The sequence below is a fragment of the Ixodes scapularis genome, unplaced genomic scaffold (genome assembly GCF_016920785.2).
Source record: "Ixodes scapularis isolate PalLabHiFi unplaced genomic scaffold, ASM1692078v2 PGA_scaffold8__174_contigs__length_109621045, whole genome shotgun sequence".
Lineage (NCBI taxonomy): Eukaryota > Metazoa > Arthropoda > Arachnida > Ixodida > Ixodidae > Ixodes > Ixodes scapularis.
The window spans coordinates 20,882,147-20,910,130 of NW_024609883.1; the positions used below are offsets into that span (position 1 = coordinate 20,882,147).

General features: G+C 45.4%; 1 pseudogene; it reads right to left on the bottom strand.

The window, feature by feature from the left end:
- On the bottom strand, positions 1–27,984 carry LOC115311950 (annotated as a pseudogene).

The window sequence follows — 27,984 nt, forward strand, 5'->3', positions numbered from 1 at the left end:
TTATTTTCTTAAAGGAAAGAGTGAAATGCATAAGGCAGCCAATGTCAGCAAAATCTTCGGGCTCGTGGTGATGCCGCTGTTCCCGTCGTTGCAGTCGATTCTGCTGCAATTATTCAAGTCAAGATGAGTGTTGGACGAGTCGTGCACGGCTTTCATTGCAGGGCTGTCTCGAGTACACTTTGCTGTCGCATTCAGGAAGCAATTGTAGGGGTCATGGCTGCGAGAAATCAAAGGAATATGGGATCGAAAAATTACCGAGGTAAAGCTTCCACGTATTTATGAATATAACCACTTTTAACATCGTGAATGTTTCATCCGAGATCTGATGCTCTCAGTTAACGTTGCCTCAAACAGCATTTCGTATTAGTGTGAACTAAGTTAAAGCTTACAACATAAAGTTCTATCCGTCCATATTAAAACGGCTAAGGATATGATCCTCAAGTAAACATTTATTTATTTTGTATTTTGATTCTTTCATAACTATTTTGTATTAAAGCATGTATGACTTTTTAACGGAATCTCCTCTCCTAAAAATTTGTCCATCCGTCCTTTCGTTCACTTGTTTACGCATTTTCCCTCGATATTTACCGGGAAAAGTGACGTCACGAAACAGTTGATGTCGCTAGGCATCACAACATGACGCTGTAACTTTGCGTGACATGAGATCACGAGACTCAAGGTCAGTGATGACAATTTATCCGTTAAACCTGGAGGGGAAATTTATGTCACACCATCTGACATTACGTGACATGAAGTCACGTACGTTACATCAACTTTTACGCTAAATTCGGTTAAGAAATTAAGAAACAATACTTTTTCACTTTCCGAGACGTCTTCTTAGTATCTTTGCGAATTCGAAAAATCCCTCCTTATATAAAGCATTCCATGTATTGTAGGACTTTAGAGATAAAGGTCAAAGGTAATTAGTATTATTTAGTGCAGGCAATAATTACTTCACAATATATATTTAAAAGATATCCTGTCAAAGTCCAGAGTCACGTCATCTCAAAGCAAACCTCTACTGGTATAAAAATATCTGTCTAAAAGTTTTACTAACTTTTTTTTATCTCATATTCACCTAATAATGGTAAGCGTTTTTTAACAAAAGAGTGCCACTGATGCACCCTTCTGTTGAATAATTTTATCCTCTCTGAAGAGACGATTTACCTTCCAAAAAATAAAATGAAAAAAAAGCTTGCTCCTAAGCATTCTTTACAGCGTGAGATAGCGTTTGACAGAATAAAAATAGTTATCATTTATGTATTTGTTAAATTAACACCAACCGGTCCAGCGCATTACCAAATTGGTTTTCTCTATCCCATGCTTACGTAGTTTTTAGTCATTAAAACTAAACTTAGTTTAGCGTACTAAAACCGCCCACCGTACAGCAGCCACCTTAAATGACCCCTTCTCTTTTAGTTGTCGTTACCTGCAGCGGTCGTATGACACAAGCTTCAAGCAGGATTGCTTGGCATCTTCGTCCAGGCACTGATTCAACTCAAGCGCACCTAGAAATGCGAGGGTTGTTAAAGCTAATTACACACATCTTTTTTTTTCTTTTCTACTAAACATTTTAGCGCGAATAAGCTCCGCGTGTAGCATGACTTCTTTAATTTTTTTTTTTTTGTAATTCACTCGTAGGGCGCTTTAACTTATGAGTTAGAGTTTTATGCGTACACAGCGTGGGAGCACGAGCATGCGATTGCCGACTTTCAATTTTTTCTTGGCAACAATTGAATCGCTTTTGTCAAAACTGGTCATCTTGTTTAGACTGCTTATATGGAGCTCCAACCTAAGTGATAAAAGATTCGCGCACGTCGGTACGCTGTCTCGGTAAATTACTGAAAGCGTCGAAGCCGTGTTCGCGCTGCGTCGTGTAACGCATACAGTGCTCAGCTCACCTGCCTTAGTTTCACCTTGTTCTTTCTGAGATTAACGAATTCGGAGTTGCAAACTGTATGCTGCAATGTACGTGGTCAGCAGCAAGGCCTCCACAATGATCCCCCGATATGCCACCGATGCAAGTAATGTGTACCGAACACACTAAAGTCGCTGAAGGCCGAATAAACGCGGAGGTTTCGGGCCACCTTATTAGCGCCCCTCAGCCAATCACGCACCACCATTAGCATATACGAATGCCTAAAGAAGGATCTCGCAGCGTAAAGCGTTAACACAAGAAGCCACGCTTGAATGTCTTAAGCTGTCCGTTTCTATAAGTGTGGATGATCTCATGGGAGGTTCTTTTCGCGGCGGCCGAGAACCGAGCGGAGACCACAGCAATTTTTCGGGCCAAGCCATCAACACTTAGATGGATCAAAACCTGCGCAATAGGATTTTGACGTCATCGCAGTGAGATCGAGCGAAGTCCCTGATTGGACACGAGAGCCGCGTCAGCGTTCGGCTGGGACTCGTCTCCAATCAACGCGTCGAAGGACGCTCGGCTTCAGGCTCTGGCCCAATTGCAAAGTCGGCGCCATCCGGGTGCGGGTACGTTGCATGGAATTAGAGCAGGCTTTCCACAGGTATTGATTATTCTACAATTCGTTTCGCTCTAAGTCCGACCGCATTCGACGCTACAGCCTGATGGAGCCAATCAAGAAAGCGGAAAAAGTTCACATTTCACGCGGATTTCAGACTTTGAATAAATACCTTTCAATAATCACAAAGTTTTGATTCTAACAATTTAGCACGAGTGTTAACCACGGGCTGATCTCAAAACGAAACGTACGGACCCTTATACACATCGAGTAAGATGAACTCACTTGTATGGAGGTTTGGGTCGCAGATGTGGGTACACACTAAAAATTTCAACACCCATGTTCGTGTTAAAAGGGTGTTTTTCCGAGCTCACACCCTTCCTACACCATTTTTACATGATTTTTGAATATTCAAGGGTGTACGGAAAGGCCTACACCCTTCGTACATCCTTTTTACACCCTACGGCTACCGAAATCGTGTTAAGAGGGTGTTGCGGTGGTACACCCATGATTTCGGAATCGTCGAACTCGGAAACCGCCGAATTACAGACATACGCGCCGACAGCAGAAGTCAAGAAGCAGCCTGCTCAATTTAGAGGATTTCGTGAAGTTCAAGTAAGCACAATGGGCAGCTGACATCCAAGCCAAGCCAACGCTCAAGTTGTTTTCAAGCCAGATGAATGCCGGCGTTGTGTACAAGCTCCTTGGTTGTTTAAGGGGTATTCACACGAGGGAGAAATCCCGGCGATTTCTCCCCGGCACCCGCGCATCACGAGATGAAAACGCGAGGCTTTTGCACATCGCAAAGCCTGACGTTTTCGTCGTGGGATGCGCGTGCCGGGGAGAAATCCCCGGGATTTCTCCCTCGTGTGAATACCCCTTTACGTGCAAGCGACCACGAAAATAGCATCGGTTACTGACGCACTTCTGCTCAGAATGGTGAGACCACATCGGTTCTATTATGATACATTCCTTCTTATCCTGAGATGTACTAAAGCGAAGGCTAGACGTGCGAGACGGTTCGGGCTCACAGCTTTACTGTGAGCCTGTACCGTAAAGGTCGGTTCCGACACTTGCGTTTGAGTGTGTTTGTCTGCGTTGCGTTTAGAACCGAAAACGAGTCACCGGCACATCTGTGCTTCGTGTGAAGCGTGGATTCCAATTCAAAGAATCATCTTGGCACGCGATATAAGCAGCAGGGATGTCCTGGTTTCTTGCAGCCGCAACGCGGTCAAACGCAACTGTTTGAACCAGGCTTTACGTGGTTGTCCTGTGCTTGTCCCTCGCGCTTTATTCTTTCGATTTTAGGTATTCATTTTCAACTCGCTCGCTTTTAACAGTACTAGTAGATACTCAGGCTGCACGAGGGTTCGTGCAGTGTGACCATCTAGCGATGCTATGAGCTTGTGCTTGAACCTTGGCTTTAATGGGCAATCATCGGGGATATATGACACACGATGATGCCAAGTCTGTTCACGGCGGAATCTCGTGCTGGTCTGATTGGCGGAGAAGGGGCGTGTAAAAAATTGGCAAATGGAACATGGTTAGCGACAGCGCAAATATATGTTGGAAAAAGTTCAGAACATTGAAGTGCAGCAGCCTGAAACTTTGGAGTTAAGAAATTAGAGAATCATTTGAAGACATCTTTAGAGGTTCAGCCTTCTCTCCCCCCACACCAATATCGAAGGCTGCTAGGATATCGGTTCAGGCTTAGCCCTCTGGCTTTCAGTCAGCGAACTTGAGCCGTTCCACCTGACCTTGTTATTTCATAACAGATATGTTAGAAAATGGAATGCAGATTTTCTTTACACGGCCAAAACATAAAGTGTTATCAAATAATACCTGCCATATTCATATTCTACATTTACAGACCGGGGCTGCCCCGCCTGTGGAGGGTGAAGATGCGAGCAGCCTCGTAGCCCACCAACAGTGGCTGTGTGCTGAGAGCGAAAGCTGGTGCCTGACGAAGGCCAGATTGATCTTCGAAAGGATGCGACTGCCTGCAATGGCTACATGTGTTGACATTGATGGGCATATAGACTGCACAGAATGCTTATCCCTACCTGATGGATGCTTGGAGGGTATGCGTTCCATATTTTTTTATTGATCTCTACGACAATTGCTAAATTGCGCTTCCCCGTTCCGTGATTGCGGCTGCCGGACGACCATCTTGGGACACGGAAAATTAACCTTTTGGAGCGTTGCAGAGGCTGGCCGGCAGCGTGCTGAAGACATGTTTTTTGCTCGTTTGTCGTCATTGGGAGCGTTAAAGTGGCCCTGCAATAACTTTTTGACTGGTTTTTAATTTAGACCGAACCTGAGCGCACTGAACGTAGTAATTTAAAGAAACTTTTCTTTTCTCAAATTTCGCTTTATTTTAAAAGTTATAGGCAAATTAGACTTACAGAAACAAGCAAAAAATAACATCCTTCATGACGTCGTAGGTCCTGGTTTGAGTGGCCGTGAAGTAGTGAGCTCATCGAGCGCTCACGGCTGCCGCACTCGGTGTCAACGGCTCGAGAGGGTGCCACTAAAGCATGTGTTGACTAGGCTGTATGAAGCGGGCGGCCAGGGGAGCTCGCATTGCATTTGCCGCGCGATTAAAGACTAATTCGGCATAACACTTCATTGGCCACAAACGACAGCAAACACGGGGTAAAGATCAGTTCAGAACGGGAGCCACTTCGCGCTGCCATACCGCCAAAGGGTCAAATCGCCAGCCAAGCCCGCGCCGAAAGCCTTGGGAACGCTCGGAACCGGTCGGAATTTCGAGCCGGTATACGACCGCAGCGCCACCGCGTACATCCGGGACCTTTCTAAGCCCATTGTTCGTCGGAGCCTCATCCCACTACGCCTTTCTAGTATGCGCCCTTTTTTTCACCGCTTGGTGGCGGGTTTGTCGACGGGTCTTTTCTTGTTTCCCTACTTTATAAACTGCATTTGTTTCTTTTCTGATCTAAAATACTGAACAAAAACTACTTTCATACATAATTGAAACGGTTCGCGACACTTATATTTTGTATCGACTAAAAAAAAAATGCTTTTAGCGGCTTGGACCAGTAGTAAGCCCAGGACCAAAGACGTCACATATTCCGCGCTTTCGGCAACGCGGGTCGCCCTCGTAGGTGGAGGAGGTTTCCGCGTCGTCCGGTTAAAATATGACTCACTGATATTTAGTTATTCTCTCCGTGCCCGCTGGCTTACCCGAACCCAAAGAGACGTGGAAACCGCAAAAGAGGTAGACGCTTAAGTATGATTGCAGCTCCCCTTTAAGTCCACACTCCTTTACTCCTACTCTGACGCTCCGAGTTTCATACTCCAGGCACAGCAACTAAACGGCGCATGGCGTACACACCAAATCTATTGACTAGCCGCACAAGCTCCTTCCCACCGCACGGTTATGACGAACCTGGTATCCCGTGGATACGGGTGGGAGAAGCCAAAATTATTTCGGTGGTAAATTAATTAAAGCCAGTGTAGAGCGGCAGGGTACAAAGTAAAAGAGACGGCGACGTTATGAAGTTTCTACGAACGTTTAAGTATTTCTGAGAGGTTTGGAGACTCGCTTCGAGCACGTGCGGGGAAAGGCACCTTGGCTGATCTATTTATTGACCGTGCAAGCTGTTTATATTTGACCGTGCAAGCTGTTTTCAGGCGAGATGCACGAACAAACCTTTCCCGCAATGCTAACTGATGCTTCGGCTTTCCAATCTAAGTATCTTTATTCGCTGCAGCTGGACTAAGCAGTTTAAAAAGGGCAGCCGTCCCACTGTCTTCTTGGCAACTTTTCTGTCGCCGAGCTATCGGCACGCTCGTTCGATAGATCACTTTGTTCTCAGGCAAGGCACATGAACAAACCTTTTCCGGAATGCTAATTGCTGTCTTGGCTTTCAAATCAAATTGTTTTTACCTGCTGGATTAACCACTAATGGACTGAAAAGGAGCAGCTGTCCGGCTATGCCTTTTGTTTCAACAATCTCAACAATGGCACAGCCATCTTGTTTGTGTACGTGACATCACGGAGCGCAAAGAAGTCACTTGTGCTCCAAGAAATGCTCGGAGCACGAAGAGCACGCTCGAGTGTCTGTCTCCGGCGGCGCTCCCCTTTGTTTAGTGAAAGGAGCGCCAAACGCTCGCAATGTGTAAACAATAAGAATTTCCTTTGAAAACGCATAAAATATTTTGCAACAGCGCGGCACCGCAGGAAAAAGGCACAACTTGTCGAACCTCGAGTCTCGCCGGTCTTGCGGCGTGATCAAAGCTTCCTTGGCCTGCGAAACTGCTGCGTCTCTGTGCCTTTTCACGCTTGGATACTTATCAAGAATCAATGCCATGGCAGAGCTTTGAAGGTATGTCGTACATAGGCGTCTTCTCTATCACCCAGCTGTTCCAGCGAGTTGCTATCAATAGGAAACGAAATCGGTGGTTGCTATTATGGATTAACCATGGCTATGTTCCAAATCTACTCAAATGGATCACATGACAGCACAAATAGAGCAATGCTGTGGAAGAAGGTAGGTTTTCGAAGGCAAAAGTATGAAGCCCGTCCATATAGTTGTGTGCAATCTGTCGCCGTCGTCATAGCCTCCTACCCCTCCTTTTTCACCACTGGATCATGCCCGCTTCTGGACTGCAAGTGCCGCAAGTTACAAATACAGTCGTAAGAGTAAAGTAAAATGCTGCTCCAGAGGCACATGCATCTTCATGCTCTTTGCACTCACGAAACAAATCCACACGGCGTTAATTCTTAATCGGTATTCAAGCGTGCGAAGACAAAGATGCAGCACTTTGGCATGCCAAGGAAGCTTTGATCATGCCGCCAGAACGGTAAGATTTGCGTTAGACGAGTTGCCCCTTTCTCTTGCGATGCTGAGCTTTCGTAAAAATTTCCACGTGTTCCCAGACGCAATTCTCACCGTTCGGGGTTTTAACAAACTTCTGCGGTAAATGACAACGAACGAGCAGAAAACATGTCTTCAGCTTACTGCCGCGCAGCCTCCACGACGCTCCAAAAGGTTGACTGATAATCTTTGTCCCAACGTGGCCATCCGGTGGCCGCACCTGAGCTGCAACGACCAAGCGGAGACACGCGATCCAGCAAATTGTCGTGGAGATCAATGGTATTGCTTGCACGGCGTACTATTAGTCTTCAGAGCAAACACAAGTGTCGCTGCGGTCGCCACGTCTTGATTGGGTGAGGTGTACCGTGACGTCTGGTGACGGTCTCCGCTTCGCGTTCTGGCATCTAGCTGGCATCTAGCTGGCTTCCCTGCGCCCGTTTCCTCACGATCGAAGGTTTGTGATCATGCTGACCTACTGTTCAGCGCTGCAATGCAATTGAAAAGAAGAAGCTGGTATCATATTCTACCACCCGAAAACTTCGAGATTAAAAAGAGCATGGACAGTCAGACTAAGGATGGGAAAGGCACCGTCAACATCGGCCGTTGTGAGCTGTAAGCACGTTGAGAAGCGGGGCTTCGTTTACCCAGTGTACAAGGCGCTGGGTGAGACTTATGCCGACAGAATTTTCATAGCTTTTCCAACCGTGTTTGTCACGTTTACCCTTATAATTGGGTAATAAGTATGGAAAGCTATCGGTGGAGGCAACTCCGTCGATGAACTCCCCCCCCCCCCCCCCCCCCCCCCGCCCCCTCCACACGATATAAGGCGGTTGTGCAAGGGGTTGTGGAAGCGGCGGTGTAAAGGCCGGTTCTCACATGCAGCGAAGCGCTGATGTAGCGCTCCTCACGTGCCGTCAGCTACTTATCGTCTGCCATGAGCAACAGTTTTGACGGTGCGACACAAAGCTGGTGAACGCTCCCATCAGCACGCGCTTAGCGCGAGATAAGCGCTATGCTTGTGGCGCTCCGCTGCATGTGGGAACAGGCCTTAAGTGTTTCAGACACTGAAATTCTGTTCTTTGCAGATTCATGAGTTAAGCACGAGACACATGCGCGAAAAATCCATCCGATCCGACGTCCGATCCGACAGTACGACTGCCTGATCCGAAAAATTTGGTCGCTTCAGGCGTCAGATCGGCGATCCGACATGCGTCAAACGCGCCAGATAGTTTCGCACGGCGGACGGATTGTCGGATGCGTCCAGCCAATGACAGCACAGCTAGCGCGAACGTCATGATGACATACTTGGTCTGTCGGGACGAATAAGAAAACGGGACGGGCGACGGGAAGCCGGGCGCGTAGATCCCGCTGATCCATTCGAGAAAGATGGCCCCGGCAAAGAATGCACGCGCTAACAAGAACGAGCTCCTAGCTTCGCTCGTGCGAGCTAAACCATCAATCTGGGACCCGTAATCTATGAACGCGGACCTCCGCTGGAGTGCTTGGAAGTTGGATCTCCTGGGCGGAGCCGAACGGATTGTTGTGTCGCTTGCAAGGTCGGAAGCGTGTGCGTGTGTCTCAATTCGGAGCGGCGTTCGGACTGTCGGATCGGACGATTCTGCCGTCCATTTGTCTCGCGCTTTAGGAGAACATCAGACCCCGCTTTGCGGGCATACAAATGGCATCTAAGTCAAAGGCCTTTGGGCGGTCTCACTTGTAATTTTCTCCCCATGGCCCAGAATATATTTATCATGTTGCTCGAGCAGAGTGCAGCTTTTTCGCTGAGACGTTTTTGTTTAGAAACAAAGTTGAAAAAAACCTCTTAATTTATTCAAATCATCAGCAGCGTTGATTGTGCGAGATGTAAATATACTGCAATGCTCCTGCAAGTGTGGTGGCATTTCTTCCTTTTCATATACCATCTGTGATTCATGCACTGTCTGCCCTGGAAACCATGCTCGGAATGTTGGTTGAAGTTTCGTCTGCAGCTACAGACCATACCTCAATAAGGCCGCATATAATAATTCGCATTTCCTACGTAAAATGCGCACAAAAAAACAAGAAAAAAAAACAACTAAAGTAATATGCCGACAGCTAACACCGTCTCGGCCTTTGTAGGGCGAGTGAGGGGGTAAATTTTGTCCTCAGCAGGACATCCCCCCGGCTCGCTGTAAAAGGTCGCCTCCCAAACTTCTCGGTGCTAATACTCTCACCATACAAGGCACCTGTTATTTGTTTGGCCCCTGGTCATGAAATCATTCTCAGTTTGCCATTCCATCTCACCGAGAGCCCGATTTTGGTCATTGAGGTCTCAACCGGCTTGCACTGAAGAAGTATTAGCGAGTTCGTTTCACGGCACCCGCAGCGTGGAGCGGGTTCGTTTCAGCCGGCACTCCACAAGTGGTTGCACTCTCCGAGTTCGTTTCATTGCTGACACCCCACGCGTGCATGCACTCGCTGCACCGAGAAAATCGAGATTGCGCCAAAATGCAATCCCGTCGTGCCTCGCTCCGGCTAGGCCGGCAAGGTGCTGGAGCAGATGACGAAAGTTTGTCTGCTACGATGTGTCGCAGAACTGAAAGGAAAAAAAGTAGATTTCCTGATAGAAATTGCGTCCCGCGGGCAACGGAATCAAACGCGAGCTTGAACTGTGAGCGTCTCCTATTTCATGAAGGAAGCAGTTGACATACCCTGCTTTATTTGGAGGTTTTAAGTCGCTCTGTTGCCGTAAAAACGCTGAAATATACCAGTGTGTAAAGAAATGCTCAGAACAAATGCATCAGGGGCCCCCGAGATATTTATCACCAACTTGTGCGGGTGAAAAATTGAACATTTGTCGACAAAACTGCCCCAGCAGGAACTTTGACTGCCCAATAAGCATCAGAGAAAGCTAAATTTAGTGATCTTACCCGAGGCTTGGGCAACATCATCATGTTTAACATTTACCTACTTCAGCTAACTTGCCCCGTCATATTTTGTTCGAGAAAGCTCTCGTTCTCGACGCCCTCACCAAAGCTAATATCTGATCCACCTGTAATGACGATCGAAATCGAAAAGTTTTGCTGGGTATTCCAGCAGACTAGTTTTAAGGCGTACCCTTTCAGTGGTCCACGCATAATGCCATGCTGAAATGGATCAAGCTTCTGCTCGGACAGCATCATCCATTTTTTTCAGTGTAAACGGTTATGAGAATTGAAAGATCGCAACCAGCTGCTTTGTAGACAGCTGGTTGCGGAAATTTACGCCGTCTGTAACTATCCCTATGACAGCCGAGTTGCTTGAAGTCATCGCAACTATAAACTACAGGCTGCAGCGACCAACGTTTGTAGATAAACGTTAATAGCGACTGTACTCTCGCATTCCCACCCATCACTCCGAACAGCAAGGCGCCAGTTTCGGTTTGAGCTCGGTATTCTTTCTACAACATAGATGGCGGCAGTATCAGTCTTCCGCACTTGGTGCATTTGGTGAATTCGTTTGAGTCCAGTTCTCAGTGCAACACTCTGCGAGTGCGATGCATTCTGGGAGAGAACTCGAACGGTGCCAGTGCGTGTGAAACGAACTCGCTATAAAATACCGCTACCAGACGCATCGTCTGCTAACATGAGGGAATAATAATGAGTTTGTTTGCTACTAGGTAGGTATCATTCTCTGACAGAAACAAAACGACGAACAGACTGGCAAGTCTGTTCGTCGATTGTCCCTTTTTGGCTCTGCGAACAGAGCCAAAAAGGGACAATCGTCTGCTATGAATTGTGTGCTGCGCAGAGTGAGGTCAAAAACTAATTGAAATATGGAACATCGGCTATTTTACGGATGCAATTGTCCTGTGCTTCGTTTGGCTATGCTGATTTGTTTTCTGGCTGTGTGTAACTTGACACCCACTGGTGCTAAAACAAGAGCTTGGGACAAGCACCCACCTTACCACGATACCAATCTCACTATCCGAAAGAGTATTGGATTTAATTACTGAGTGCCTTTTCCATTGACAAGAAGGCCCCAACATTTTCTAAGAACTCCATTAGGGTTTTCTTGTTGCATCTTTATACTCGCAACTCATTCACTTTGCCAATTTCGTTTTTCTAGCCTGGCTCAGCTGGCAAGCTGAGTGGCGAGTCTGAAACTGTACCAATATTGTTTCCGGTCAGACTCTCCATTATTATTTATTGTTCTTCCCCGCTATTGTGATATGTCTGCACTGTAGTCATGACAGGGGCTTGAATGGTGGCTCCTACTTTCTACACATGGGTCCTAGGAAACATTTTGTAAGTGATGAGGTGCCCACAATCATGGGCGTCAGCAAAGTGGCGGAAAAGGGGCGGGGGATTATTCTGAAGGGGTGTAGCATTCAAACCTATAACTTTGAAAGAAAACAAGGTTTGCCCCCCTCCCCCTCCTTTTCCTGCAAAACGTACTGCAGATGCCCATGCCCGCAATCTAGGCCAACGGTTCTGGAAAGAGGGTTTGTGGAACCTCTGCGTAAAGGCATTTTAGGAGTCCGCAAAACTCTGCCGGCAATAATTTTTTTTTTTTAAATACGATTTGGGGCATTGAGTTGAGCCCAGTCCGGCCATGGCACATTCACAGCTCCGGGAGAAAGAGGAATCTACAGAAGAATACCTCCTTTCACTCTTCCCCCTTTTTATTACTGGTAAACACGTTTGCAGTCCACCCCCTTCCCCTTTTTTTATACTGCCTGGCGTCTCCCATCACTTCTGCCAGTCCAAAAAGGGTTTGCCTGCCACGATTGGCAGTTTCCTTCTTTTCTCTATAGCGATCCTTTCTGCTAAAGTGGAAAGAGTGTAGACGGAGCTTCTTCCCCTCACCGTACCGTCTTAACCTGCAACATACTATACTCTCGGGAACAAGATAATAGCCTTGTATCTTTTCTGCCGCCACAAATGCTGTGCTTAGCATGTTTTTGGCAGAGCCTTTTGCTGCCACCACATGCCACGCTATGAAGTGGAGTGCCACGGTGTGTGCGTGCCACCTGTCGCATAAAGCAGTGCACTTTCAAACTGCGTGGATGCAATGACGGCAGAAAAAACACCAGCAGAGCGGACAATACAGAGCATGTTATTAACAGCACTGGTTAATTCCCAATATATCACAATCTGGATCAGTACTGTAAAACCATTTATTTTTGCAAATCGGTCACAGAGGACATAATCGCGGCCACTAAATTTTGCGAATTCCAGACGCCTGCATTCAAACTCTTAAAGAGATTATAAAAGCAATTTCGAAATTTTATTTGATGTCTGAAATGGGCGTCGGGCTCATCTCAGACACTGTTGACCAAGTTCCAGCCCGAACAGGAGTTTGTGTGCCGCACCAATCAATTAAACAGTTGTGGTAATATTTGCGCGGGGACAATGCCTGAGACCCCCCCCCCCAAGACGGCGGCAGAAAGGTGAACTAAAGTGCGCCGTCAAAGCGTGACGACAACGGGCTCCTCGTCAGGCGATTGCTTCAAACGGTTTAAACGAATGATGCGCTCTTGGTTTAGAATTCGGTAGTGAGATGTCATACAAAAAAGTAATTTGAATGTTGGATAATTTTTTTAAAGCTGTAGTTCGGAATTAATAGGTTTCATAGTGTGTATAGGAATAGGTTCCATAGCATGTGTGGCGTGTGGGATGACAAGGAAGATGACTTCTGGAAATAAATGACAGCTGTATGCTGTGCTGGTTTTGAGACGGTGGTGTGTATGTTCCTTTTTGTTTTCCTTGTCTCAAGGAAACAAAATTTTGACAGCAAATTTTGAACCCTGCTAGTGTACACGTTTCTGATCCAAAACTGACTTCGAGACCCAGTAGGTTTCAAAGCCGGTTTTAAATAAGAAAACCAACGCAAAAGTCAACTTCGAAACCTGGGATGTTTTGAAGTGATTTTTGGCATTAGTTCCCGAAAAGATATGTCATCAGTTTGGTGGCCGGGAGCTAAAAGCATTTCATGCTTAAAATCATCCTCATCAGTGCGGCCTTTATTATTCTCTGACTGAATCAATTCTGCTTTAATATGCAGGAGGGAACCATTTGGCTTTTCGAAGGCTTTACTGTGGTCATGGCGGCCGACTGGCTTTTCGGCTTCACCCATGGCCAGAAGACGTACAATACGAGCTGCCTTCTTGAGAGGCTTTGTCTTATTCTAATCTACTCACAGCTACGGCCAGTTGCAATCAAGGTGATTAATACAATCAAGAAAACACCTGTAGCCTGATTGCTGATCACATAGTGCAATCGCCAAAGTCTGTGAAACTCCTGCCAGGATTGTTCCGATTTTCGAAATCATTAAAGGCTTTGTTTGTTTTTCTTGAGATGGCAGCTGGAAGTTGTGTGTCTCACATACCTAAGTATGCTTCAATTCATGACCAGCTTTATTCATTTATATTCATCACATTTCTCTAGTCCTCCGTGTTTTTTCCTAGTCATCAAACTATTAGGCACCTGTATGGAGTAGTTACATTTTGTTTTTACGTTTCTATCAAAACGGTTTGTGTCACCCTGTCTGGAATTCATCACCCTTGCTACGAAATGTCAAATTAATCTCACGTTGAGATACTTTTTATAAGTGGAGATGACCGGCATTAAATGTTGTGTTTCTTTATCACTCCTGTTCATACTTTGTATATTACTTCAGTCAAAAGACACCACCAGTGTTCAATACGTCCCGTCCGAGCACAAGCTTTTCAGCCTGGATAAGGTGAGCGTGAGTGAGCACGTACTAAGCAGTACCGAAGGTAATGAGCGTGCACTGCTGCATTTTCAAAGTTTCATAAATGCTCTTTTTTAGAAAAAAATAAAAGCCAGGCATTGTTGTGGTATATTCATAACATTGTGGCTTTCTTGAAGAATGCGGGCATTCTGAAGGTGTTGCCGAAGGCTTGCCAGGGTGACAGCGCGGTCGAAGGCGACAAGTGCGAGCTTGTACACGCTCTATCGCAAGCTCTTGTTCTGCGAAAGCGCTTCTCAAAGTCGCTCTTGCATGCCTGTAGCCTTTGCTGCCCTACAGTGGTAATGGTAGGCAACTCCGGCTGACACAAGAAATCATCCAATCGCTGCCACACTCCGTTTCCCTTTAAAGGGCTGGTGAACCGAAATTTGGATTTCAGAAAACGATGCAGAAGCCGTAGGCGGGACGCTACAATCCCTAAAACACTACTCGTAGTCACAAGGCGATATCTCGAATGGACGGCCGTATTTTTGGAGAAAGAGGTTGAGATTGAACGAGGCCGATGAGGTGCGTGACGTCAAGATATCTCGTTTTCTCCTCTCTGCTTCGCCCCCTCAAGGCGGCAAGGCGGAGAAGACGCGAGGTCGTTCCCTTTCCTGCTCGGAGAAACAAGACAAACAAATCTGTCAAATGCGCCTCCTATTTTTAAAAGTAAGGTCATCCATTCGAAATATCGCTGTATGAGTGATGTTTTGGTGTTTGTAGCATCTTGCTACACGCTTTTGCCGCCGTGTTTTATGGAATCCAGATTTCGGTTCAACATCTCTTTAAGTGCAAGTGAAACTGAAATGCCAAGAATGAGCACGTTGTCCTGAACGACAGTTGCACTGCACAAGCGCGCATGCTTAGCAACATTCAAAGCATGGAGCTTGCTCTTAAAGCCTCTGCATCAGGCTTCCTGTTGCAGCTCGTGGTACCGAAGCAAGCTTTTGGGCAGACACTTTTTTATAAGCAGAAACTTCACCTGTCACCGCAGAGCTCCGACCGGTACTCGGAGTACTTAGTTGCGGTACTTTAGATAAAACAGAAGGGCAACAGGTGAAGTAGAAACTTCACCTGCACCGCAGTGCTCCGACCAGTACTCGGAGTACTTAGTTCCGGTATTTTAGATAAAACAGAAGGGCATTGAGCAGTGCAAACTACGATTATTGTCAGGTAAGAAGTATTCAGTTGCAGTAATGGTTTTGCTTTACATACAAAAGGGCTGGAGTATGCTTAAATGCTGGGCTAGCAACCGATTGCTACCAGGGGCCCTATGCTACACGACGGGACCAAGCGGAATCAAGGGACCGGGAGCCATCCAGCGACCTGGATGCAAAGATGGGTTCAGCTTTCACGGGATTGGTGCCACCTGGATCTTGTCCCAAAGGGCCAGCAGCAGCTGGATAGCCTCGCATTGCGATGCGAAGATAGGGATGCCGAGCGAGCTCGGGGCATGCCGCCCACTCAGTGTGAGGGCCAGGTGCTTCCACTGACTGGCTAGGTGCATGTTGATGAGTTCCTGGAAGGTGTTGTTTACACTTAGCAGCCGGAGCTTGGCGTTCGACGCGTACGGCGGCACCCCCAGTGCCAGCTAGTACCGTTTGCGAATAATCACGTCCATCTTGCCCTTACCTCTCGACAGCAGGCCAGGTTGAGATACGGATTTGCGCAGGCGATGTGGCTCACGACGAGTGGTTGGGTCAGCCGGATCAGGTCCGACTCCTAAGGCCCGTGTCTGTGACTCGTTATCCTCCTCACCATGCGCATGACTTGCGTGGTTGTCTTGACGAGTCGGTCGACCGTGTACTTGGCTCCGCCGTCCCGCTGGAGGTGAATGCCCCAGTATCCGAACCCGCTTCACCACCGGCACGGGGGTACCATCCTTTAACGTGAGGCGGATGTCCGCCTTCTTCTTCTTCGGGAATTGGCTTGCCCGCGCGGAGGAGCAACAGCTGAGACTTATCGGGGGCGCGCTGGAGGTTGCCGGCCTCGAGGTAGTTCTGCACCGTCTCAATGACTTCTTCGAGGAAGTCTTGCCTCCCGCTGTTCGATCCCGACGTAGCCCAAATCGTCAGGTCGTCCACATAGAGTGGCATAGAGTGTATGCTTCATCCGGGGAATCCGTTCCAGTAGAGGAGGCGGCTTGCACATCGCCAGGTAACAAGGTGGGTGACAGGACCGAGCCTTGCCGGTTGCCCTTGCTCGGTATCAGGATGGTGCTTGTGCGGATGGACTCGATTCCGATGGTGGCCATCCAGTTGCTCAGGAAGTCCCGCACATAATCATACATCCGGGGCCCGCACCCAGTTGAGGCCAAGTTCTCGAACACCAGCGTGTGACTGACGTTGTCAAAGGCGCCCTTTACATCCAGGGCCAGGACCGCCCGCGTTGTCGTACAGGAGATTCTGTCAAGGATATCCTTGATCTGAAGCAGGACATCCTGCGTGGAGGTGTGACCAGAACCCGAAAATGGTGTTCATGGTGGCATTGAGTTCAATACAGGATGGTCCCCTCAAATATCGCTGTAAACAGCTCATCAGGGCATGGGCATTTAAAAAACTGAAATGGAGTGTCCAGGTCTGTGACGCTCGGCAGTATACCTGATAACCTCTATTTCTTTTGGATCCTTTTCAAGGGAGTATATTTTCCACTTCGGGGCACTTTTCTTGTTTCTGGCACTTACCACAGCAGGAACTGTTTCACCTTCACTTTCTTCTTTGCTTGCACAGCACTCATTTGATGTTAATGTGGAAGGGAATTGGCCGGATTCCACTCTTCGTTCCTACGTAAAATGTGCTGGCGTCCAATACCTGCCACAAAAAGGGTACTTAAGATTCCAAAAATGACTAAGAGTGTGTAAACATATGATGCCTGCATTTCTTTTTTTTTTATTTCCAATGAGCAACATTATATTCTGCCAAAACTCTCCCTAAATGCACACTGCATTTCACAGCGCGCTAAACTCTGCCGGAAAAATCGGCGCCTGCACGCAAAGGGGCGTCGTTTCCTCAGCAGTGTATTTTACCTTGTGAAATTTTAAGGCGCTCCTTTCTTTTGCAGCTAGAACATCCTTAAAAATACTAAAAATGCGTTCGCCACGGACGACCGAGTCTTCCGCTGGCAAACGCTGTCGTTTGCGTACGATACGCCTTGAAATTTTCACCCCATGGTCGGTCAGGCGCCGATTTTTCCGGTTGCTTTTCCATACCTTGAGCCACCCAGAAACACCGCGCGCCCCCGTAAATAAAAAAAGAAGAATGGAACGGCATTGAGTGTTTTGTTTACTTACCGACTTTGTGCGTGGACCGCGCCACGTTGCGCTGCCTGATGCACCCGCGTTTTGGAACTAATTCCGTTGACAGTTCCCTCCGAAGATGAAGCCACTGAAGCCACGGCGGTAATCGTACTGGTAGGCTGTTCCCTTTCGAACGGGCGGAAGAAGACTACGAAGAATTCGGCAGCGAACGGGCGGAAACTCGATTACGTACAGCTTCAGTAGTCGACGCTTTGTTTTCTCGATTGCGTTCGGGGCGTTCACCGTGGACTCGCGCACTCGGCCGTAGCCGAACCAGCCGAACGGCCCAACCAGCTGGACGACTGCCGGCGCGCGTACCAACAGCGTCGCCATAGCAACCACGCCGCGAGTGTGGTTGCCAGACAGAATTCACACGTTTTTTTTTTCTCGTCACTCACGTTGAGTTACTAGAAGTTAGGCGCGTATCATTATAATACATTATGCTATAAGAAGTTATTAAGGGATATGTGTACCTACCTAAGACAAATGCAGAAAAAATATTATTGAAAAATAAAATTGGCGTAATCTTTTCATATCTTGATTAAGACTAGCGTGGTCACTGGGCTAACCGATGCGCGAAATAGGACGGCATATATACCGCTCGGGGCAGTTGTCGGTTTGTATAAGTAGGTTGTATGTACTATTTGTTGTGTGTTGGGATATTGATCAGTGCTTGTGTGCGCGTGTGTATGTACAGTGTTGTGTGTATGTCGATGTCGTGAGTGAATGTGACCGCGCGGTGGGCAGCAAAAAAACTGATGTTTTCTTTTTTCAAATGTTTATCACTTTTTGTTTTCGTCGCTAGATGGGGGTTGTCGCCGCCCAATTTGAAAAGTGTGGCGGTTGGTGATCTATAACTATTAGAGGGCTGGATGCCATTAGTCCATCCGTCGTGTTGATCGCTCCGAGTTGTTCGGTTCCGCTGGCAGCTGTGTCGCCGTGTGATGCTGCCTGATTGCAACAAAAGGAGGTTAGGCGGCTTCCCCAGCGCGTGTTCTAGGTGCTGAATGCCGCTGTTCACGCACAAACGTTCATGAGTGGATAACGCACGTAACAGAGTGAACACAGGCAATAGTTAATCGAGAGCCGCACGGAGCGCGAGTGCGATACCTCCTAGCCGCTGTCGACAGAGGGTGTCGGAGCGATTCGTTGTCAACTTGTCCACGGCAAGTGGGCGTTTTGTTCAACAAAGCCAGCCTGTCAGTGTTTTGTAAAGCTATCCCTTCTTTATAAGCGCTTTTGATGCGATGAAAATGCGACCGGCATTGAGCAGGCCGAGCGAGACTTCGGCGACAGTCTCGGCTGTTCAGTCTCCAGCGGTTTCGGCCTTACTCGTATTATTTGCGGTGTTGGCGCTTGGACATAGAGATGTTTAGAAAGTTTTTTGCGCCTACAGATGACACCAAACGAGCGTGCGAGCCGTATGCTCTTGCTCCGGCGAGAAGCCGCGTACGGCTCGCCAGGCTCGTATCGCCTGTCGCATACTGGCCGCCATATTGTTTTTAGGGTGTTAGCAGTTAACACGATTTTCACCACCTCCGGCGGCTAACACCCTTACACGAATAAAGGCGTTAGCCAGAGGACGAGCCATTTACACGAATAAGGGTGTAAAAATTTTAAGTGTGTACGAAGGGAAGCAAAGTCACTTTTCAGATATTGGAGCCTTTGCTTGGATTCGTCCGAGCATCCTCCTGTCTCCATGTATTTAGTGCAAGAATCAACAGACTCCAAAACCTTGAAAGCGAAGGTCAAATTAGTCACAATATTTGAGAGCAAGCGCAACTTGCTTCTTTATGTTCTCACGAGCGTGATTACAAAGTTATCATTTGTTTCAAACCAAAATTTAATTTAAGTTTTAAGAAGTTAAGCTGTGGTACGTTAACATAGATAATGCGGGGTCTTGAACACGAAATATTAGGGAGGCATATCATAAAAAAAACACACAATGTCACTTGGAAAAGTACCTACACTCGCAGTTCTATAAATGGGGGGCAATGAGCCGTGCTATGTTTCTTTTTGCTTCAGAGTGTGTTTGTCGTTGCCTATGGAGGTTTTATATGCCTGTAAACTCCGAGATGTGCCCAGCAGAAATTTGTTTAGCAGTTGTGTCTTCCAGTCATTGATTGAAACACTTGCTCATGTCATATCAACATCTGTTCACTCCGTCTCTGAGAATATCAGTTTATTTACATATTTTCACGCCGTCACATCAGTGAAATATTGCAAAAAAAAATATCAGCATGATTCAAAACGTTAAACAATTTTACGCCCTATTTACAATTCCTTGAGAAGACAAACACAAGTTTACAGATACAACAATATTAGACACAGTTTAATTAAAAAAGAAACCAGTGATTCTGCCCATGGAGTAGTCAAAAAAGTGTGAAACTGTTAGGGTTCCATGCAATTTGTTACATTCAACAACGAATAGAGAGAAAACCAATATATGAACTGGATACCCAAGTAATGAACGCGCGCAAGACGAACGGGTGTTTAGGCGGCCTGAAAAGCTAATATACTTTGTGATATCAACGTTTCAGTTTTTCTAAAAATAATTTTGAATAAAATTATTTTCCCGCCTTCTTTCACTCACTGTCACGTGCGTCATTCCAAGACTTTCGGAGCGCATATTTCCTAGCGGCTGAGCAGCGACATATGTAGTTTTGAAAAAAGAATATATGTACGAGCCAGTATAGGTATGACCCCACACGAAGTAGAGGCCAGACGGACGAGCTGGTAAACTTTTCCCATGTTGAAACAGACTGAAAGTGTTTTTATTGCTGAAGCAACGTACCAAGCTAAGATCAGAAGGTGAAGAGGAATTGCAACATCCAGGGTCTATATGAGGTTACAAACGCCACAAAGTCCAGTGTGGACGGAGTTAGCCGTGCCGGGCATCACGCTCCCTATATGGCGGACTGTGCCTTTTGTCAGGCACCTGTCTCTACCTCGAGGTGTGCGAAACCGAAAGAGAGCTGGGCAGGACAGCCAGTCAAGCAGTACCGAAAGGGGCCGTGGGAGGGTACATGGGCTGATTCAGCTTTGACGACAGGGAGGCCCGAAATTGAGCTGGGCTTTGAGTAAAGTCTCAGCGGGACGCTGAGGCTTCACCTAAACAGAAGCTCAAAATGCTTGTCTAGACTAGACTTTTTAAATATTTGTCGCGAAATATGTGTCTAATGGAAACTCTTAAGTTGCACGTGGTAGAATTTGGGACGTAATATTTCCTTAAAATGAACTTCGTCACTCTTCATGATCCCGGGTGTTGCTGCAGCATCGGGAAATGACAGCCCCGGTACGTTCCTTTGCGAGTCTGCCCAAACCGCGGCAAAAATCGCTGTAAAAAAAGAAAGAAAAGAACGAACTGCCTAAGTGCGGCCCACACCTACAACGCCAAATGCTCCAAATAGCACCAAGAATGCATGGAAGAGGCTTATACTTCATTTACGTCGTTCATGTGTTCTATCTTGAGTGGAAAAGCGGCGAATCCTTGCGGTGATATCTGGTAACGATTGTCTGAGCAGGAATTATAAGCATACAAGAGGCAATGGCGGAGGGCAGAGTCAGCGTGTCATATTTGCAGTGAATAAAAAATATTGGTTTTCGCTGCACATTTCCCAACTTATTGGCGTTGATTTTTGCGAATGGGTTTCCGCTCTTTATTTTGAAGAATGAGAATCTATTGATAACAAGGAGTCATAAGGAATGCATAGGTGTAACGACTTCTTAAAGTGTTTGATTATCTTATCAATTGACTAGACCCTCAATTCCAGGTATGCCATTAAAATATATATTTCTTAAATTTTAGTATTTCCGATCAGTTGCACGATTCTGAGCAGATAGGCGGGCGTATAATATTGCTTGATGGCGTTTCTGAGAGCAGGTTATCTTCTGCCCCCTTTTCCGCCCTGTCTCTCACCGAGACGAAGCTTGCATCTTGACGATAAAATTTAAGAAACCGCACTCACTTGCAGTCTTTAGAGAGCGATTTGTCGTCATGAGTGTCTGGAAATATGACGTTTTCCACGGCTCTCGCGAAACATCCCAAAAATCGTTCGGCATCGCAGCGTTGTTTCCCAGAAGAACCTTTAAAAAAAGAAGTGGAATCAACTAATTGTGAAACCTTTGAAAAAGTAAATTTTCCCCTCTCTAGTTTTTCTGAACTTGAAGCAGGTGGAATACTACTTTAAACATGCGTATTGACACGACGAATAATCTTAAGCCTATGGTCACTGTCAACTAAATAAACGCAGAGTATGGCTCAACATGTCCTCGCCTCTTGCTTCGTCATTGGTTCTTCGACGTTCTTGTAAGCTAATACCGCAATCGAATTAGCTGATAAGTGATCAGGAAGTAACGGGGAATCGCCACACCCTGCAATTCTTACGTTGTCAGGGACTAGAGTTAGAAATAAATGGTATTTCAGAAGTGTTGTCCCAAATCATGAGAGAGCTCAGATCAGCGTGCTATTACTCTACTTATTCTCATAGAAAAAAAAAACATTTTTTATAAGGAATAATAGCTATAGTAGCTCACATCACATCCCTTAGCCGCGATTCGTGTCCGCTATTGAGCAGCACACTCCTTGAAGGAGAGAGACGGAGTGCTTTATTAAAATGTTAATTATTTTCCTATTTTTTTAAATATGTCGGCTTATTAAGAGGCAGGCATATTTGTTTCTTTATGAATATCCTCTAAAATTGCTACGTGTCCTGCCATGTCCAGATCAAGTAATGTGAGAGTCAAAATATACCTTACTGATGCATTCATTCATTTATTAATTTATTTATTAATTCATTTTTTTTGTTTCTTTGGTAGTTTTATGTGCTCATGAACTAATATTTCCATAAATATAATGGGAAATAAGCGGGTTCGGATAGTTTTTAGAGTATTTTAATTAGAACTTAAACAAGATCTGCAAAAGGAGATAATATATAAGACATTAGTCTAGATTATAGATTATATAAAATAAATAATAAATTTTATTACGTTATTGTTTTATTAGACTAAGCTCTCCCGCTCGTTTGAGAAGTACAGGCAATGCATTTCACACTGCTTCATTTCTCAAAGTCGTCATTTTATTCCATATTCATATTTTATAGCGGAGGATGGAACATCTTGTCCTTCATGTCTGTGCAATTACAAGCTTGCATTTTATACTCGTTGTTTGAGTCTCATTTTGCGACGCTATCCTCGTGAAGCTGTCGCCGCAGGCTTGTTCTTTGTCAACTCTCCTCAAAGGACAAAAGTAAGGGATCTCTTTTTTTTTTGCTAATATTCTTTGTTTTGTTATTATTACGCAATGATTTCACGCATTTGTACTCACCGTCAAAACGTGGGCAGTTGTTCAGGTCAAGATTGGTGTTTTAAACGTCCTTCACCGCCTTCGTGGGATGGACAGCCTTCGCCGGACTTTAAATAACACGCATATTCTCCATATCTGACAAAAGCAAAGATGACGTCTCTACCTACTTCCGTTCATAGGTTCTATATAATTTGTCAAAGCAAAGGCCATTACGGTGATTGAAGAATTTTATTTTTGTTTTTATCAAAACTTGCTTTTCAGGTGTTCCTCGTTACGGGGGACTCTCGTAACTTTATTATATATCAACCTTTTTCACTTAAACATTCTCTGCATCTTCTTTAAACTTTAAGCTTTGCAATAAACTGGGCTCAATAAAAAAACTCGAATACGTTGACGTTATGATGCTTCAAGCGACCCTTTTAAAAAGTCGACGGCTGACCGCCATTGCTTGCTCACATACCCTGAGCATGGATTAGACACGAGTGTGAGGCAGTCTTGTACACGTTACTAAAAACAAGTAATCGATTACAATTACTATTACTCTTGGTTAAAAATTATTCGATTAGATTACTTGATTACTCGACGGCAAAAGTAATTGGACATTACTTAAAGAAGTAATCGCTACTTTTCCGATTACTTTATTGTTTAAAGACACACCTTTAGCGCTCATAACAATGAACTACTTGCAACCTATATTTCACATTTGCACAAGTATTGAAGAAGAAAAACTGGCTCCCTCTTTGTGGTCGTTGCACCTTCACAATGCGGACACAAGCATAGAATTCGTTTGAAGACGCTTAATGATTTCGGCGTTCGCCAGTGTGTGTTTGTGTGTGTGTGTGTGGGGGGGGGAGTGGAGGGGGTTCTAAATCTTGTTAAGCTTGAGCAAGGGTTGTCGCTCAAAGTTTGCGTCGCTCATTTTATTATTCACATGCGGATGAGCTCGCATGTTATACAAAAGAGCAGCAGCTCCAGGATTTGAAACGGATCATGTGCAGTATCTATTAGCGGAAGAGATCGCCCCGACCACCTCTCAACTCGAAAAATTGCTTGTTATAAAGACCACGAAGGGGAAATGGGGAAATATTTCAACTGCCTCTGTTATATTTTGCATCCGCTTTAGGCATTCTTTGGTTCTGGTTCTCCTACGGGCTGCAAGTAGGTACCCTGAGCAGGATTTTTTTTTTTTATTTATGTGTGTGTGTGCGTGAGGGGGCTAGTTTGAACGAAGGACTCACAGATCTACATTCTGCTTCCTCAAACTTCGCCCGGAATGGCCCTTGTCACGCACTGTTGCTTTCCTGGGGCTTCACACTCTCAGTCCCTGCTCGAAAAAAAAAAAAAAGAAAACGAACATTCCACAGAAACTGTGCATAAAAAGAGATTGACCTCGTTTCCTACAGCTTCGCAAAAATTTTTATTTTTTCCGTTCGAAAAAAAAACAAATTTTATTTTTGTCATTTCATTAAAAAAAAGGCGTGTGCCGAGGGGGGGGGGGGGGAGGTCCCGTGGACAAATTGTAACGGTTACAAGTAATTTTGTTAGTTCAAAAATAATCAAATTACTCTTGTGATTACTGCCTGATAAAAGTAATCAACTGATTACAAAATTACTCCAAAAAGTGATCAATTACGAGTAATTTGATTACTCGTAATGCGTACGGTACAAGTCTGGTGTGAGGTCACCGTTCGGCAAGGACTCGGGTCCGATCACGCTCTTCGTTTCTAAGCAATGGCGGCTGCCAATGTTGTTCGATGGACTTTTGAAAAGGGGTCTATTAAAACGCGACCATCAATGACGACAAGAATTTTGTTTTTTTGCTGTAATAGGATTCCCACCTAAAATAACGCAACGATACTAGTTCGTTGCACAGCCTGCTCATACAGCTGCATAACTACTCACTCATCCTCCATTAGCCTGCTCAAATCCAGAGATCTGATTGCGCGCGAAGAGCCCAGATGAAGTATATATATATATATATATATAATATGAATTGTTTAGCCCGCTTAAATGTCCCATGAAAATATCCTTCAGATCGCCCACATGCTGTAACAATTTTAACATAAAAAATGTAAAATAATATTCGAAGCGGTGGCCACACACCTTGAACTTAGGTCTAGATGTTGCGAGTCATAACGACATTAAGCTTCAACAGTAATCAGAGAAGAAACCTTTACCTTATGAAGAATAGGTCAATTACGATCCCTCGCTCAAAATCAAGCAATCTACTGGAATACTTTTTTACCTGGAGTACGTGCAATTAATTGTAATGGATAAATACTTATTTAACCAGTTTCAGATTCAAATATTTCATAAGAACGCCGAAGAGCGAGTTACAACTCATTACGCGTGAAAATCAAAAGCCCTCCCTTCGTTTCATGCGCTGCCACTGGCTGAATCTGAGGTTCTCTATTTTTACAATAATGATCGCAGATGAATTCGTGCTGACATTACCTGCATTCTCTTTCATCTCGGGTAAGACGGCCAGTTTCTTCAAGTGTTTTACGTTCATAATTGTATTCACGAATGCACGCATCAAGCATCGTCTTGTTGAGACAGCGGTTCCATTCGTCCATGCCTGAAAAGATCGCATTCATTAAGCACATATGTTGCTGCATTGCACTCCAGTGAGGTAAACGACAAGCCATAGTACGTGGTTCCAAAGACGTTTGCAAAGACCGTCGAAACGTGACACTCTTTGTGCATATTTGCCTCCAAGATGCGACGTTTCCGGTGCTGGCAAGCACCCAATACTTTTTAGCTATAGGAATAATTTAAGGCTTTTATTACTTGTACAGGGTGTGTCCGAAAAACCTCTACAGCGTTTTCTTCGCCTTAGAAATAAACTACAAATCGTCGAACGCTCAATCTCCCCGCAAGAGTAGCGCTAGTGGTCCAGACCAGATACCATAGTTTTCAGAAGTAACCATTTCCTTATTCAAAAGTTATGAGTGATTTTTTTTTTTTTTACTTTCACCGGAAAACGCGGGCCCGTTGCCGGCAGTCGACGCCACTAACCCCATGCTTTTTCACGCGTCGCAAGGTCTCACTTTTGAAGTCCCGCTTGTGGAAGAAGCGGGACTTCGAAAACGTCACGGTTTCTGTATAACTTATACATGTTGAATTAAACCTTCCAAGTTTATTTGACCCTCGGTGGCTTCAACTTTTATAAAAATTACGCCTACAGCCTACTTAGCCCCGAGATGTCATTACATATATGTATATTGCAAGGGTGAGAAATTGGGATAAATTAAGAGAGAGCGAGGGAGCGACAGATATTGCGAACCGTTCGTAAGCACACAGCGCGGCCTCTCGAGCTGGTCGCACGTTCCCTCGTACCCAACCGTTCCTCGTCTTCATCTTCCTAACAATATATATATATATATATATATATATTATTTGGGGGGGGGGGGCATCATACTGCATTTGAAGTAAAGTCACGCAGTGTTGATTTATGCTTCATATAATGTGTGCTTTCCGAGAAAAGTACAACTCTCGATTTCCCAATGTCCGTTTTTCTAGACTTGTGTCACAAAAATATCCTCGCAAAAATAGGAGATTTTTACAGCGGAGCTGTTAAGGGGTAGTTTCATCAGGATCGCGTCCCCGCAAAGAACTGAAGACACCGAAATCTGGACACATACCGCCATCTATGAGCGACGGCGGCAAGCCACGTATCTGGTTGCCGTCGTCGCTCAAAGATAGCGGCAGCTTTTCCACTCTGCCTTGCCGACTTGCGGCCGGCCATTACTTTCCATTGTACAGCTTCGCTGATCCTTTCATCACCTGAATGGAAAGGCTGAATATTTTTTGTTTTTTGTCTTTTGTTCAGGAACCACGCGCTTTTGTACTTCGTTTTCCCAGTACGTTGTCGGGAATGCGTGTCAGAATTTTGTGTTTAGAGTTTAGCGTCTTATTCTGCCCGTGCATAGAAAGTTTCCCAGACTGGCAACAAACGACGCCGCACAAACCGCAGCGTCATGCTGCCGAATGTCGCGATAATGGCGTCTTGGTCGTAACATTTCCGGCGACAAGTACGAGCCAACTCGAGTGTCGCTGCGGTCGCGGCGTCCCAACTCCTGGCCGCCGAAGCTTCCGTGTATTGTTGAGCCGGAGAGCGAACTGCAGCTAATCAGGTGCCGGCCACGTACACCACCGCTGCCGTTATACCGCCAGGATCGCGGTCGGTAGCAGAGTGACACTTCTATGACTCATCAAACGTAAACTGAAAAACAATTTTTTTTTAAATTTTTTTGATGGGGTCAACACATTAGTCAGAGACACGTTCCAGGCACCATACTGCTGTTCGCGGCTATAACAACAAAATGGCTGATTGCGTTCATGTGGAAACGCTCTATTGTTTTTAAAACATCTTGCCGCTTTTTTCTGAGAGAAGTGATGTCTGCCATGAACAGGGTGTCCCCCAAAACAACTTACAAGGTTTTATTTACCGCAAACTTCAACTGCTCATCACGGGAGGCCCATCTTCCGGCCAAATGTAGCGATAGTGGTCCGAAACAGATGCGAAATGTTTCAGAATTAACCGTTATCATCTTCAGAAGTTATAAGTGATTTTCTAAATATATTATAGAAAAATGAGGCCCATTTTTCGCCCGTTTTCGTTAATGGGCACCAAAAAGCTCAATGTATTCAAGAGCTCGGTCGACCTCCATTTTATCATTGAAAATTTCAGAAAATCACAAATAACTTTTGAATTAGGCAATGGTTATTGCGGAAACGTCGGCCTCTGGTTCGAACCTCTAGCGCTAGATTTGGGCAGAGAATGAGGAACCAGCGATGCGTAGTTTTTTTGTTTGATTTTTTTGTCACTAAAAACAAATCTTAAAAAAAAAAAAGTTTGGGACGCCCTGTATATAAGGTAAAACCAAATCGGTGTTTACAATTTTACTCTGGCTGGGACATAATCTTTAGTACAAGAAATTTGTAAAGAGAACTTGTGTTAAATAAATTGTGCGCAAAAAAAATACCGAAAAAACTACGGTGTGGCTTGTTGGCCACTTCCGGTATACGCCGCCACTATGGTAAATAATTTATATACTTGTCCTTACCAAACATTAGTTTAAGAATGAATAAGTAGAGCACATGCTTACTCTGGAAGAGATTTTCGTGACATAAAGAGTCTCTTGTTGAACGAAGCCCGTCTTTAAGGAGTTGGAGCTGGCGTCTTTCTTCTTCATGGCAGCCGTCGATCTTTAGATCATTTACGCATGCAGATATGGCGTCCGCATTCCTGGGTACAAGATTTTGAGAAGAGTTACTGAGACCAGTGAAACTGGTTAGCGCATATGAATCTGGCTTGAGGACCGAGGCAGGAATGAGAATAAAAAACAT